The 16,629-nt window shown below is 41.0% G+C and overlaps 1 protein-coding gene across 2 annotated transcripts in view; it reads left to right on the top strand.

The window, feature by feature from the left end:
- The first annotated feature begins 3,550 nt into the window (after positions 1-3,550).
- The window catches only part of MDM4 (MDM4 regulator of p53), a 42,399-nt gene continuing 29,320 nt past the window's right edge, over positions 3,551-16,629 (top strand). For both annotated transcript variants that reach the window (XM_066261607.1, XM_066261608.1), the window contains exon 1: positions 3,551-3,674. The gene's annotated coding sequence lies outside the window, so the exon portion shown is untranslated. The remainder of the gene's footprint in view (positions 3,675-16,629) is intronic.

Raw genomic sequence — 16,629 nt, 5'->3', positions numbered from 1 at the left:
TTCGTAATCAACTCCTTCCGCCTGCAATTTATAACACTGTTAAACCCAAGAAAGCTCAGAGTTCATGCGCCAAAGAAAAACGCAAGACTTAAACCATGCACCTTCCACCGGCATTAACAGCTAATTCAAAACTGAGATATTTATGTGCCCAGTAACCATAACTAGGTAGGCTTCTCTGATTTGTAATCTCTCTGATAGGTCTAGATAGAATTAAGAGAACGGCGGAGGTATATGCTACTTTTGAAGCGCCTTCGTGATGTCTGATCTATTGATAGTAGGGTGGATATCAGTTCTAAAACCTATCCAACAACAGGAAAAAAAATGAGCCTAAGAGAATGCAACTATGCTGTTCTGAAGCTGTTGGGTTGAACTGAATAATATAAAGAGGGAGAAAGGACCCTGCAGAATAATAGTGAGATTATCTTGTAAGTAATTTTAATCAAAGCAAACCCTGGAGGTGGTCACCAGGTTGAGAATTACCCACTGTGGCACTTAGAGTGGGACAAGAAAGGGTTTTTGTTGGCTGATGTTGCTTTCCCTTAATTCCATCTGCTGAGTTCCAACTGTTTTCGAAGTGATTGCTCTGGTCCAGCAATTCCACTTTTAGGAATTTGTCCCAAAGAAAGAAATATCAGGGATGTGCAAAAAGACTTGGTGATAGAAGAGATCCTCATGGGATTTTAATTGGAAAAACATTGGAAAAGACATAAATGACTATATAAATTATGGTACAGTCTTAATGTAGAATGTTATCCAGCCATTAATAATCGTTATAAAAGAATACAACTTGCAGGAGATGCAAAATATTGTCAAGTTAGGAAATGTTTCAAATAATTTTTTTCCCCTTTGAGAACATTCAAGATCTTCTCTCATCAATTTTCAAATATGCAATACAGTATTATTAATTATAGTCACCATGCTGTATATAAGGTTTAATTTGTTTGAATGGAATAAAGGGAGATGTAGAGAATTTAGAAAGTTGGAAATATTGGGCTAATTCTGGGTAATTATTAAAAGGTGGCTCATTAATGTTCCAATTTCCTAGTCACCGGAGTACACCTTACATTTGTTCCATTCACGTTACATTTATTAAGTGTTCTATATAAGAGTCATATCACCAGAGCTAATCATCTACTGAGAACTAATGGTGGAATGGTTTCTAAAAGTGGCTGTGTGCACATTGGGATGCTGAGTCATCAAATTAGGAATATCAGATTGCCTTTTCTTTGCTCAAAACCCTTTGATTCTTTCCTACTATTTACTGAATAACACGTGGAACTTTCCATACCAGCATTCAAAATCCTCTCCAATCTGGCCCCTGTTGACTTTGCTAGCATTCCATACCAGTGCCATTTAATAGAAATGTAATGCGAACTACATGTGTAATTTAAGATTTTCTAGTAGCTACATTAAAAAAAGTAAAAAGAAAAACTGGTGAGCCTGGCCTGTGGTGGCGCAGTGGATAAAGAAACCCTGGACTTGCCTGGGCAAAGCACATAGGGGAGTTGATGCTTCCTTCTCCTCCCTCACTTCTCTCTTTCTTCTCTAAAATGAATGAATAAAATCTTAAAAAAAAACAGGTGAAATTAATTTAAATATATTTTATTCAACTCAATATAAGCCAAATTATAAGTTTGATATGTAATCAATATAAAACATTATTAATAAGATATTTTGCATGATTTTTTTTCCTACAAAGTTTTTTGATCTGTTGTGTATTTTACACTCACAGTATACCTCAATTTGGACTACCACATTTCAAGCCACATGTAGCTAGTGGTTATTATATTGGATAGAGTGATTCAACACAGGGTCAGTCTTCTACACAATATCCAACTCTTAAATCAAAGCAGACTCTTTTCAGTTTTGAGGCCGTGTCTTCTAATTTCTTATCCCTTTCTAATTATTTACGTCATGTTTCTTCAAACAGTATTTTTGCCTTTTGGAATCCTATTTATTAAAAAATTTTTTTTTATTAATTTGGGAGAGAGAGAGAGAGATACATTGATCTGTTTGTTCCTGTATGTGCCTTGACCCAGGATGTAACTGGCAACCTCCGTGCTTGGGGACCACACTCTAACCCAGTGGTTTTCAACTGCGGGCTCGCAGACTGGTATTGGTCTGCCAGAAATTTCGTGCTGGTCTTCGAGAGTTAACCACCCTGATGTGGTATGAAGATTATAGTCACCCGTGGTTGGAAACCACTGCTCTAACCAACAGAGATATCCAGCCAGGGCGAAATCCTATTCATTTTTTAAGGGCCAATTCAAATGATAACTTTTACAAAACCTTCAATGATTATGTTAAATGGGAAGGAAAGATTAATTCAAGACAGTATAGACTTACGTGTATTTATTATTCACATTGAAAAAATAAAACTGGATCTCTGTTACAGCATGCTCAAATGTAAATTCCAAATGAATTAAAGGCCTAAATGTGAAAAGCAAATGTTTAGAATTTACTCAGTTGCACTTTGTTATTTAATAGTAAAATTTTTAGGAAATCAAAAGTTATAGGCAGACTTTTAACAGCCCGAAGTCAGATTCCCTACCCCTTCAGTGTTGTTGAAGTGTCAATTGTAGTTGAAGGCTCTAAGGGAATTTTTTTTTGCCTGCAGAAAATCAAAGGAGTCAAGGATGGGACTTGATAGCTATCTTCAAATAACTGAATAGTATTCATATTAGTAAGAATGAAGCCTTATTCTTCTCCAAAGTACAGAACTGAAACCAATAGAAATTGCATAAGGTGGGACAAAAGTAGGTTTACAGTCGATGATATTGAAAATACAATAACTATTAAATAAGAATAATAATATAATAAACTATTTCACATACTTACAACTGTAAACCTACTTTTGCCCCACTCTGTATTTCAGCTCAGAAAATCCTCTAACATTTAAAATCATCCTGAAATAAAATGAGGTATTTGGGAAGGTAATACCTTTCCCTTGGCAGTGGCAGAGGTTGAAGACATCTTTCCTTGAGAAGTTTGTTGAGGCCATTTTTATTATTATTATTATTTGCAATTTTTCTACTGGAAAAGATTAGACATGAACTGATTGTGTGATCCAGATAAGCTCCATTTTATTGTTCTTTGCACCTCTCTTTTAGCATTTACCACATATCTTGTAGTGATTCGAGTCAATACTAGTCTTGTCTCCCCCAATTAGCGACAACGCTAGAGAACTGTTTCCTTTCTTCAGCCTCCTCCGAGGATTGAGGATTAGGAATGAGGAACAATAAGGAATAGAGGGAGTGGAGGGTATTCTGATGAATTTGAAAACTGCCTCTGATCTGATGCTCTTAGGCTTCTCCCGTCCCAGTTCTCTCATCTCCTAGGATACATCTGCAAATATGACAAGCTCTCGAGATTTCCTGAAATGTTGGCTCTGGAGAGTCCTCTCAACTTGCAGTCGTCCAAGTCTCACAACTCAGTCTTCCGCACTGGGATCTACTCTATGGTAGGGAAAGCTCATCCTCTCTAGCTCTCTAGCCCTCTAGTTAACCATCTATGGTTTGCGGAGGTCTTACCGGAAGTTCCCGTGTGAGATAGATGCTGGAAGCCGGAAATTGCGCTCTCTTTGCTCGCCGTTTCAAATTTCTCTTGTAGCCTGAGGACCGTTGGCTGACGTCCTCTTTCCCCCGGGTTTGAGCGATTCGTGGAGCGGCCGTAAGGTGTGTTTTTTGGGTTTCCTCGCGGCGCTCCGGGAGGCCAGGTCGGGATGTGGGGAGCGGGGAGGGGGCGCGGCCGGTCCCGCGGGGAAGAGCGAGCGAGGAGAGCTTGCGGAGTAGGTGGCGGTCTAGGGGCGGTTGCGCTGGGCGGAAAAAGGGATGGTGGAGAAAGGGTTGTGAGATGAGGACCTGTGGAAGATGAAAATGGAGTTGCGGCCTGACCTGTGGAGGCGCAGTAGATAAAGCGTTGGCCTAAAATGCTGAGGTCGCCGGTTGGAAACCGGGGCTTGCCGGGTCAAGTCACCTTTGGGAGAGTTGATGCTTCTTGCTCCTCGTTCCCCTCTCCCTTTCTTCTATCCCCTCTCTAAAATGAATAAATAAAACCTTAAAAAACAACAGCAGCAACAAAAAGAAAATGGAAGTGGGGTGATGTGATTCGGAACGGCCAACAGGTTACAAACCTGAGAGAGAGTCGGATTGACCATGTTTAACCGGATGCAGGATTGGAGGAATACTGCGGCACTTTGGAGAAAAGGGTGGGAGAGAAGGTGGCGGGAGCTGTCTTATGATTCTAAGTTAGTTTTCAGGGCTTCAGATCTTGTGTATAGAGACATGTGATGCTTGTTTGAAGAATGCTCATTTTAGGCCACATCCAGACCCCCCCCCCCAACAATATCAGGAGATGGGGGGCTCGGGAATATGTATTTTAATCGGCACCCCCCTCCAGTTGGTTCTTGTACACCCCAGAGAATGAAAACCACTGTTTTAAAGCCACGCCTTAAGAAGATGGTGCTGCTCTTTCCCCTGTCTGTACTCGGGAGGATCACAACTTTTTATAGTCTTAAAATGGCAAATAGTGTGTGCCTGTTAAAAAAATGCACACAATATAGAAGTGTGTAAAGTTCATCTGTCATTCCTAACTGGTTTCCTCTTTGGCAAGCTACTGTTAACTGCTTGATGTTATATCTATCCTGACTTTTCTACACATTTATCTATTTAAACAACAGTGGGATCATTTTTGTATGTATTGTTGTACACCTTAAGTTTTTAAAATAGAACCAGAGACAGTTTTATATAAAATGAAATACTTTCTTTCAAAGATTTCCTAGTATTGTATTGCAGGGTTGTACAACAGTTTCTTTAAACACCCATTGATGGGTTTTTGGGTTGTTTCCTGGCATATTGTTGGTTTTGTAAACTGCTGGAGTATACTCTTACACACACTTTATTTTTATACATGTGTAGCAAACCTAGTAGGAACTAAAATGTCAGAATAGTAGGGTTTCTTTTACAAGAAAAAAGTTGTTTTTATTACCTCTTGTTAAAAAACAAAATTCAGCCAAATAAATGTGAAGATCTAATTGGCTTTCAGTGATTCATGAATTAGGCAACATCCCATCTAGCAACTAGAAGGGAGCTTGAGGGATTGTACAACATAGAAGGGTTTTTTTGTTTGTTTGCTTGTTTTGAGAGGAGAGGAGATAATAAGACAGACTCTGCATGTGCCCCTACTGGGAACCCCTCTGGCACCAATGCTCGAATCCACCAGCTCTTTTTAGCTCCTGAGGCTGAGGCACTGAGACCAGCTGATCTTTCCGCCCCTGCTAAAATGAGCCTGGGGAGGGGGAGAGGAGAGAATCAGATGGTTGCTTCTCTTGTGTGCCCTGACCAGAATCGAACCTGGGACATCTATAATCCAGGCAGACTCTCTGTCCACTGAGGAAAACATCCAGGGGCAACATAGAAGATTTTTATAGGAAGAAGTGGGGAACAAGGAAAAGGATTAGTTTTTAAACTTATTTTTCATTTATAGTTAACATACAGGAAGGAATAATTTTGAGCCAGGACACCTTTTCTTTTGGGAAAGAAAACAAAAGAGGTTTTTTATGCCGATTGCCTTTTTCATGGGGGATGGAGAAGGTCCGCATTGATCACCTAATTATTTGACTAGAAAAGTTGAGTGGTTGATTAAGATGATATTTTTAGGAGAGGTTGAAACTGCAGTTTGATCAGGTATTAAATCTAGGTTTGGTATCATGGACTTTGCTAAAAGGTCAATTGAATCTGTGGATTTTTCTCTTTTTTTTTGACATTCATGTGTTTAGGTGAAAGAATCCAGACACTAGAGTTAACAGAGATCTGAACCGATAAAGCCCAGGCTGGGTGACTCAGTGTTAGAGTGTTGGTCCTGTGTGTGACTTCCCAGGTTCAATTCCTGGTCAGAGCACACAGGAGAAGCGACCATCTGCTTCTCCACCCCTCCCCCACCTCTTCTCTCGCATGTGCTCGCTCTCTTTCCCTTCCTTCTCCTCCACAGCCATGGCTCAGTTATTGAGCAAGTTGGCCTCAGGCACTGAGGATGGCTCAGTGGCCTCCACCTCAGGCACAAATAAATGGCTTGGTTGATCAGCAACTGTGTGACCTCAAATGGGCATAGCATAGCTCCCTAGTGGGCTTGCTGAGTGGATCCAGGTCAGGGTGCATGTGAAGCCTGTATTTCTGCCTCCCCTCTCAAAAAAAAAAAAAAAAAAAAAATGATACGAATGATTAGTTCTGGTAACTTCAGAAAAGTTTTTATTTTATTAGTCTTAAAGTCACAGTTGTCTTTAAAGATATTATTTGAAGATAAATGTAGGAGTCTCTTGAACTAAGAGTAGGGTAAAAACCATTCTTTAATCATGATGAATAGGACTGTTCTTCCTCTATGATTTCAGTGTAGTAGGGGACACACATAAAAACATAAATATGTGGTAAGTGGTGTTTTTTTTTTTTTTTTGTATTTTTCTGAAGCTGGAAATGGGGAGAGACAGTCAGACAGACTCCCGCATGCGCCCAACTGGGATCCACCCCGGCACGCCCACCAGGGGGCGATGCTCTGCCCACCAGGGGGCGATGGGCATCGCTCTGTTGAGACCAGAGCCACTCTAGCGCCTGGGGCAGAGGCCAAGGAGCCATCCCCAGCGCCCGGCCGTCTTTGCTCCAATGGAGCCTCGCTGCGGGAGGGAAAGAGAGAGACAGAGAGGAAGGAGAGGGGGAGGGGTGGAGAAGCAGATGGGCGCTTCTCCTGTGTGCCCTGGCCGGGACTCGAACCCCGGACTTCCGCATGCCAGGCCAACACTCTACCACTGAGCCAACTGGCCAGGGCCTGTGGTAAGTGTTTTAATAGATATACCCTGGTGTCATCAGCCTCGCTTGGGGAGTCAGAAAAGCCTTGATGAAGTAGGTGACTTTTTTTTTTTTTTTTTTAATTATTTTATTTATTCATTTTTAGAGAGGAGAGAGAGAGAGAGACAGAGGGAGAAGGGGGAAGGAGCTGGAAGCATCAACTCCCATATGTGCCTTGACCAGGCAAGCCCAGGGTTTCAAACCAGCGACCTCAGCATTTCCAGGTTGATGCTTTATCCACTGCGCCACCACAGGTCAGGCAGTAGGTGACTTTTGATGGTAGGTATAAGACTGGGTGTGATTGATTTTAAGTGAGAGGAGAGGAGATAGACCCTGCATGTGCCCCAGACCAAGATTCACCTGGCAACCCCTGTCTGAGGCCAGTGCTCGAATCAACCAAACTATCCTCAGTGCCCAGGGCTCAAGCCTCTGGCTGCTGGAGGGGAAGAGAAGCAGATGGTTGCCTCTCTTGTGTGCCCAGACTGGGAATCAAATCCAGGACATCAACATGCCGGGCTGATGCTCTATCCACTGAACAAGCCAGTCAGGGCCATGAGTGAATTTTTGAAAGCAGAAAATATAGAAGAGGAGAAAGGACTGCTGCTAAGGCAGTGGCTTTGAAATTTTTTAAACTATGACCCCCACTCAAAAATACATGTTATATTTTGACCCAGTACCCATAGGAAGGGTAATGGTTAAGAGCTCTGGCTCTGCAGACCATGAATTTGGGCAAGTTACCTTCCTCTTCTGCCTCAGCTCCTTTTCTGAAAATCTGGTAGGATCTCTGTAAGGGTTAAATAAGTTATTGTATGTAAAGTGCTTTAAAAAGTGCCTGACACAAAGGTGCTTGACTGTTAAGTGTTGGATATTTTCAATGACAGAAACATGTTCCTCAGTAAAAACTTAACTTTATTATTCACTTTTATTTTCTGTATGATTTTTTTTTAATGGAGGAGAGGAGTTAAGACCAATGGAATAGATAGAGTTTATAGTTGGAAAACAATACTAAAAACATTTGAGAGGTTAGTGGTATAAGGGCTAGAAAACTTCAAGAAATTGAGTTGCGCGTGACCTGTGGTGTTGCAGTGGATAGAGTGTCAACATGGAATCCTGGGCTCACCAGTTTGAAACCTCAGGCTTACCCAGTCAAGGCACATATGAGAATCAACTACTACAAGTTGATGCGTCCTGCTCCTCCCCTCTCTTTTCCCCCCACCTCTAAAATAAAAAAAATCTTTTTTTGAAAAAAAGAAAAAAAGGGCCTGACCAGGCGGTGACGCAGTGGATAGAGCGTAGGACTGGGATGTGGAAGACCCAGGTTCGAGACCTGGAGGTCACCAGTTTGAGCAAAGCTCACCAGCTTGGACCCAAGGTTGCTGGCTTGAGCAAGGGGTTACTCTGTCTGCTGAAGGCCCACGGCCAAGGCACATATGAGAAAGCAATCAGTGAACAACTAAGGTGTCAAAAACGAAAAACTGATGATTGATGCTTCTCATCTCTCTCTGTTCCTGTCTGTCTGTCCCTCTCTTACTCTCTCTGTCTCTGTAAAAAAAAAAAAAAAAGGGAACTGAGTTCGTTTATCATGGTGGGTGTTGAGTGGTGGAAGTGGATACTTGGAGAAGAGTACCAAGGTTAAATGAAGAGTAAGTTGGAGACAGGTAATAAAAGTTTATGTATGCATCCTCATTGAGGCAGGTGAGTTTTTGAAAATGGGAGTGCCTACTGCCTTAGCTTCACAGGCCTATGTAGGATCGTTTTCTCTTCCAAGGCCCTGAAAATATCCAAGGTATTTTGACCTGCCCTCAGGTATTTGAATTCTGCTGTATTGTGGAATGTTGAGGGAGAGTCCTTTTGAAAGCAAACAAAGCAACCTATGAACAGCTAGAGTGAAGAACTACTTATTATCCCTCACACCCTCTCTCTAAAATCAATAAATAAGTCTCTGGCTGGTTGGCCCAGTGGATAGAAAGTCGGCCTGGTGTACAGATGTCCTAGGTTCAATTCCCGGTCAGGGTACACCTGAGAAGCAACCATCTGCTTCTCTTCCTTTCCCTACCCCCCCTCCTCTTCCCTTCTCTCAGCCAGTGGCTCAGTTGGCATCCAACGGGGGTTGCCAGGTGGATCCAGGGTCGGGGTGCTTAAGTGAGTCTGCCTCACTATCTCCCCTCCTCTCGCTTTAAAAAAAAAGAATAAACTGCAAAAAGAGCTTTCTTCCCTCATTCATTTAAAAGCAGGTATATTCTTTCCAGCTTTTTATACTGACTTCTGGAGTTTATTTTTAATTGAAAAGAAACACATCCCCAGAGAGCCATAGCAGTACACAGGTTAGTGGTATGTACTTCTTTTAACGTAACTGGAATACTTTCCAAGAGTACTACTTTTTTTCAAGATACAATGGATAAGCACATAGAATTTTGTGATTTCTTTCATGTTTGGTGTGTATCATTCAATAAGGTAGTTTGTTTAAGACAGTGAAATCTATTGTTAAGCAAATCACAGGTGTCTTATTTTACATTAAGATATTTTATATTGTATCAGTATTAAAAAAAATGAACACAGTACCTTTCTACTGCAATCATCAGTTTCTTTAACAGTATTTCATACCTAGTAAACTTTCCTATCTTTTTAAGGGGAAAGACATTTTACAGCTGGCTTGTTTGAATCAGATCCACATATTGTGTTAGGTTTCTGTTTTTCTAGTCTGTAATCTCCCTCCATCAACCATACCCTCTACCCAAGGTCCTGTATAATTTCTTCATTCTGAATTTGGCCAATTGCCTGCTTTTAGTATTAATTATTCCTCTACCCTCCATTTTTCCTATAAACAGGTAGTTAGCAGTTTGATCTAGAAACTTGATTAAATTTGGATTTTGGGGTGGGGTGGGGGTGCCAAGAATACTTCATAGGAGGTAGTATGTGCCTCCTATTGTTCATTCACATCAGGAAGTAAATAATGTGTGAATGACCTTTTAGAGATAAGTTTGATCAGTTGATTAAGTGCTAAGTACTCTAAGCTTGCTCCATGTATCTTAAACATTCTCTTCAATGTTTCTCATCAGTGTTTTACCATCTAGTAATGTTTGTTGAGGAGGTGATGCTTAACCTGAGATAGGAAGTAAAGTTTAGGATGAATCAATCTTGTACAGAACTCACAGTGCTCAAATGAAAGAACTATGTTGCAAAGGCCTTGATTGAAGCAGGGAGCAAAGGCTCTTTGAGAAGCCAGAAGATCAGTGTGTCTGGGGTTCAGAGAACATGGGAAAAAACAGTGCAAGTGGAAACACTAACAAGGTGCTGAGGGTCTAGACTCCAGTGCTTTTAGAGCAGTAGCAAGCTGTGGAGCAGAACCTAGCACTGTAGCATTTTACTTACTTATTTGGGAAAGAGATAGACAGGAAGGGAGAGGGAGATGATAAGCAACAATTCCTAGTTGTATGACGTTAGTTGTCTCTCATACATGCCTTGACTGGTAGGTTCAAGTGAGGAGTGACCCTTGCTCAAGCCAGCGAGCTTTGGGCTTAAGCCAGCAACCTTGGAATCATGTTTATGATCCCATGCTCAAGTTGACGAGCCCACACCTAACCCCTTGAGTAGTGAGTTTTTTCCATCCTTGCTGACCCCTGGAGTGAGTTTTTTTTTTTCAATAAATGAAATTAGTTCCAATTACAGTTTTATTAACTTAAAATCATGTTTGATAACTAATGTATTGGAACAAGAAGAACATACGGTTCCCTTTTTTTAATGCTTTCTTAACACATTTTTAAAATCAGTCGATCATACTCTGGATGGTCAGGAGGCATGAGGATGTACATGAACGTTCGTACTGCTCAGAGGGTTAAGCCCACAACCTCAGGGTCTCGAACCTGAGACCTCGGCATCCCATGTCCATGCCCTATCCACTGTGCTACCACCGGATCAGGCTTTTTTTCCCTTCTTCTTACTTTAAATCTTGGCTGTAAAGTGGAACTTGGATTGAAGTGGGGTTAGAGAGACCAATTAAAAGTGGATTGCAATGATGCAAGCAAGAAATAACAATTTTTGCTTTGGGGACCTGATCATGAAGATGAAGTGAATGGATGGGTTTTGAAAGATTTAGGAGTTAAATTCTATAAGATTTGATGATGTGATAAGAGGGAAAGAGGGAGAGATGAAGATGACTCAACTTTCTGGTTTGAGCAACTGAATGTGACTACAATTGATCCTTGAACAATGAAGGATTCAAAGCCCATCAGCAGACTTCATTTTCTCACACACATCCTTGAACAATGCCTTTGCCCATGATGTTTTCTCTCCCATTTTTCCTACTATTCTCCCATTTGAAAATCCTTCCACTTCTATCTCCATTCCCTCTCATTCCTCCTTTACCTTGCAATCAAAAGTAATTTGTCCTGCTTTGAACTTCTGTGGCTCTTAAATCAGTGGCTCTTAAATCAGTATCTTTTTAATGGCACAACACCTTCTGCTGGTATTAAAGCAAAGTAAGCATAAGAAGAGTAGGACAAACTGGGATGCTAAATAAATCCATACATATCAATTACAACAGGTGGGCTAAACTCACCTTTTAAAGATGTAATTTGACAAATTGGATTTAAAAACCCAGAGTCCAGTTAAAGGCTTTTTACAAAGAAGCACACCAAAAGGTTAAAGGCATGAAAAAATTGAAAGTAAAATATTGGGAAAATACATACCTGGAGATACTAACTAAAAGAAAACTGCCATGACTGTACTAATATAAGGTAGAAGATACTTTAAGGCAGAATATCTCAATTGGGATGAAAAAAAAAATAACTGCGTAATGATAATCACTATATAATGACAGTATACCAAGAAAATAAAACAATGTAAAGTATGTATGTGTCTGATTAAAAGTCTCTAAAATAGATGAAGCAAAATTAGTGGAACTGCACTGGGATAAATGGGATAAATGTAGAAATCACCATTATAGTGGGAGATTTCATTACATATCTTTGATTATTTGTAGGTCAGGCTAACAGATTAGCAGGTATGTTATAGACCAGTGACGGGCAATCTTTTGAGCTTGATGTGTCAAAATTTGCCAAAAAATCGAGCATAACTTGGGTGGTGTGTCACTTTAAGAAAAAACCCATAATTTCGCGATATTTATAGTTAACAAAAATGTATAATTGTAGTATATAACTGTATTTAATAAACCAAAAACTAATTATTTAACTTACCTGCTTAGTGACTTCCTTGTTCATCTGTCAATCTCTTTCTTTTGTTGATTTTGATAATATTTAACGCTGAGAATAAGGTCTCACAAAAGTACGTCGAGGGAAAAATTGTGAATAAAGCCATTGCTATATTTTTCAGGATGGTAAAAGTGGTAATCGGTTCCAGGCACTCCAAGTTTCTGTTCGTAGTGGCACTCCTTTTGATTCTCCAAGTGGCACCTTTCCAGATTCTCAAGCTTTGACCACAAGTCGACAATCACCTGAGCCTAGATGCATCTTGAAATTCTGCAAGTTGCATCTTATGTAAATTAAGATGGCTGCCGCTATTTCTAATGGTGGGAAATGGCACCTGTAGTACAGGCCCTCGCCTCTCCCAGCCTCCCCCTCACTTATCTCAGTAATGATGGTCAATTAGAAATCCACGACACCCCAGAACAGTGGATTGGATGATAGTTGCTGTGGTTATGCGGTTGCTGGTTATGGTGATCACAGAACCCCCAGAGATGTGTCCCCCACGGCATTCCGCTGCTCTCTGCTCCACCAGCTGGAAGTGAGGTCAAGGATCCCCTAATGGCCTAACCGGAAGTCCCAGAACTAGACGTTCTGTGCCGGAGTTCTGTTGTTTTGGCCTACAGACCTCCGGCACAGAGTGTCTACACTACAGCAAAGGTTTTATCCTCGGCTACTGCACCTGGCTGTGCAGAAGCCGAGGATGAAACGTCCTTCTTGGCATGCAGCCCCATACCTCTGTGGTATGCGGCTGCGTGTCATTGAAAATGGCTACGCATGTCATAGGTTCGCCATCACGGTTACAGACTGTAAAAAGCCAACAAAAATGAACAGGAGAGTTTTTTGCAAGCATACATTACAGAATTGATCAACCAGCAATTTGCAGCTAGTGTGCTGCAGCACACTGGTGTGCTGCAATAATTTTTAGAACATGCAAAGCCTGACTTATTTTTATTTATTTATTTGAAGATTCTATTCATTTTGAGGGAGGGGCAGGAAGCATCAACTCCTATATGTGCCTTGACCAGGCAAGCCTGAGGTTTCATACCAGTGACCTCAGCATTCCAGGTTGGTGATTTATCTACTGCGCCACCACAGGTCAGGCTTTATTTTATTTTTTTAAGGTGAGAGGAAGGGAGACAGTGAGACAGACTCCTGCATTCACCTCACCCAGCAGCCCCCACCCGGGGTCCATGCTCAAATCACGTGAGCTATTTTTAGCACCTGACACTGACATACCTGGACCAACAGAACTATCCTCAGCACCCAGGACGTATGCTAGATGCATGAGGGGAAGAGAGAGAAAAAGGAGAGAGGGAAGGGGAAAGAAGCAGATGATCACTTCTCATGTGTGTTCTGACTGGTAACCGAACCCAGGATGATCATATGCTGGGTCGATGCTCTATCCACTGAGCCAGCCGGCCAGGGAATACCTGACTACTTAGTTAAGAGTACTGACTTCTTTTCTCTTAGATTGTCAGATAAAAGAATGACAACAGCCAAACAACAATAGCCATCCAGTGTGAATGAATCAAAATTATCACAATTTTTTTTGTTTTGGTCAGATTGGCAAAAAATATAATACAGGATGGAGCAAAAGTAGGTTTACAATTGCGTGGAAAATAATACAGTAATTAATACAATAATAAACTTGTGTACTCACAACTGTAAACCTACTTTTGCCCTACCCTATATATTTTTTTGGCATGCCACAAAATTTTAGTGGTTTATGTGTACCACGAGATTGAAAAGGTTGAAAGTGGCTGAACTAGATCATGGTGAAAGCCATGAGAATGTGTAACACTACAACTTTACAAAGGCCATAGTGCCTCTAGGAGATAGAAATGTTTCAACTTCATTATCTTACGTGACCACTGTTATACACGCAGACCATTGTTCACCAGGTATCTATGTGCCACATGACTGTAGTAAGAGCCTAGAAACACCTCAGATTATCACACTAGAATATTATGCTACAGTCAAGATAAATGAAAAAGTATGCTCTAACATGGATGAACTTTGAAAACATGCCAAGTGAAGACACAAAAGGACAAATACTGTATGATTTCACTTATATGAGCTACCTAGAATAGGCATATTCATTGAGGCAAAATATGATAGTGGTTACCAGGGTTTAGGGAGAAGGGGATATTGGGGAGTTAATCGTTGAATGGGTAGAGTTTCAGTCTGGGGTGATGAAAACGTTCCAGAGATGGATGGATAGTGGTGATGGTGTGCAATGTTGTGAATGTACTTAATGTTCCTGAATTGTACACCTAAAAATGGTAAATTTTATGTTTTTTATGTATATAGTTTATATTTTAGTGAAACAAATCCCTAAAATTATATATAACACAACTGCTTTTTAAAAAAGAGTTAAAAAACTACCAAAGCGCAAGCGTGTGCACACACACGCTTTCTAGGATTTCATTTTGATGCACTAAAATACACAAAAATGAAGGGAAGAAAATCAAAACTTAGGATTCAGGATAATTCAAGGGAGGCAGGGAAATGGGATGGACAATAAATATTATGGTTGTCAGAATACTAGTCTGTTAATACTTATTGCATTATTAAAAAGAAGTAAAAGTGGGCCAGGTATGGATGAATAGTGAGAGTATCTTGAAAGGATGGGTTAATTCTGTGCACTTGAGGTCTAAAGGGAAAAAATACCAATAAGTGGGGACTTAAGAGCTCTTCTGCGTTTGAAATCGTGACTCCAGAAGTTTATTAATTGTGTACTTTTTGGCAGGTAACATCATATGCTTCTTTTGCCTCATCTGTAAAATGAAGATAATAGTACCTACATCATAGGATTATTTAAAGATTAAGTGGAACGATAAGATTTTGCCATTTGTTTTGATTATCTAATGCTATGTAATTAACCATGCAGCAATTTAGTGAGTTAAAGCAACAGTTATTTCATTTATTTATTATGATTCTGTGGGCTGAGTCACATGGTTTTTCTGGTGGTTTCATTTCTGGTCTATCATTTAGCTGTAGACAGGTATAAGCTTTTTGAGGGTATGTATGCCTGGAAGGCTGGGACTCAGTTTGACAGATGAGCTAGCTGCACATATTCTTTAAAAGAAAAAAAAAATTTATTAAATTTATTGAGGTGACATCCACATGTTATTTTTGGGAGTCTCCAGTAGAGTAGCCAGATTTTCAGAAGCTTCCAAAACACAAAAATGAAACTGCCAGGCCTGGAATTGGGACGTTATCGTTCGGCTGTGCCTAGAAAAAACTGAGATGTTCTAATTAAATTATAGCTGCAGGAGAATGAGAGAATGGTTAGCCTGTTAATAGCTCTGGACGAGCCCTGACAAAACATTGCTCACATTCCCCCTGGGACGGATGGCTCTGTTGGTTAGAGCATTGTCCTGATAGGCCAATGTTATGGGTTCGATCCTCATGAGGGCACATACAAGAATCAACCAATAAATGTATAAAGAAGTAGAACAGCCTGACCAGGTGGTGGCGCAGTGGATAGAGCGTCGGACTGGGATGCGGAAGGACCAGGTTTGAGACCCCGAGGTTGCCAGCTTGAGCACCGGCTCATCTGACTTGAGCAAAGAGCTCACCAGCTTAGACCCAAGGTCGCTGGCTCCAGCAAGGGGTTACTCAGTCTGCTGAAGGCCCGCGGTCAAGGCACATGTGAGAAAGCAATCAATGAACAACTAAGAAGTCGCAACGCGCAACGAGAAACTGATGATTGATGCTTCTCATCTCTCTCCGTTCCTGTCTGTCTGTTCCTGTCTATCTCTGCCTCTGTAAAAAAAAAAAAAAAAAAAAAAAAAAAAAAAAGAAGTAGAACAACAAATCATTGTTTTTCTCTCTCTCCTACCCTCTCTTTTTCTAAAATCAATATTGTAGCCTGACCTGTGGTGGCGCAGTGGATAAAGCATCGACCTGGAAATGCTGAGGTCGCCGGATCGAAACCCTGGGCTTGCCTGGTCAAGGCACATATGGGAGTTGATGCTTCCAGCTCCTCCCTTCCTTCTCTCTCTCTGTCTCTCCCTCTCCTCTCTAAAATGAATAAATTAAAAAAATTAAAAAAAAATCAATACTGTAAGTAAAAACTTTAAAAGGGTGGCACAGTGGATAGAGTGTTGGCCTGGGATGCTGAGGACCCAGGTTTGAAACTCTGAGATCGCTGGCTGGAGCCCAAAGTCTCTGGCTTGAAACCCAAGGTTGCTGGCTTGAGCAAGGGGTCACTGGCTTGGATGTAGCCCACTGGTCAAGGCACATATGAGAAAGCTATCAATGAACAGCTAAGGTGCTGCAACTATGAGCTGATGCTTCTCATCTCCCTACCTGTCTGTCTCTTTCTTGCTAAAAAATATATGTGTGTGTGTGTGTGTGTAAAATGGGTGGTCATGGAAGGCTTCAGTAATAACTGATATTTGAGCAAAGATAAAAAGGAGGTAGGAGCTAGAGGGGCAGAGGTGGAAGTAATATAGAAGAGGAGCATGTGAACTATATAAATTAAGTCAAAGGTAAGTCAGGGGCCTGCTAGGTGCTGCCAGATACAGAGATGCAGACAGACCACAAGGAGCCCCCAGAACAAAGAAAATTCCTGCTAAGATTAA

This window comes from Saccopteryx bilineata, chromosome 2 (genome assembly GCF_036850765.1).
Source record: "Saccopteryx bilineata isolate mSacBil1 chromosome 2, mSacBil1_pri_phased_curated, whole genome shotgun sequence".
NCBI lineage: Eukaryota > Metazoa > Chordata > Mammalia > Chiroptera > Emballonuridae > Saccopteryx > Saccopteryx bilineata.
The sequence above is the reverse complement of the archived record's forward strand: the minus strand, read 5'-3'. Positions and strand labels throughout refer to the sequence as shown.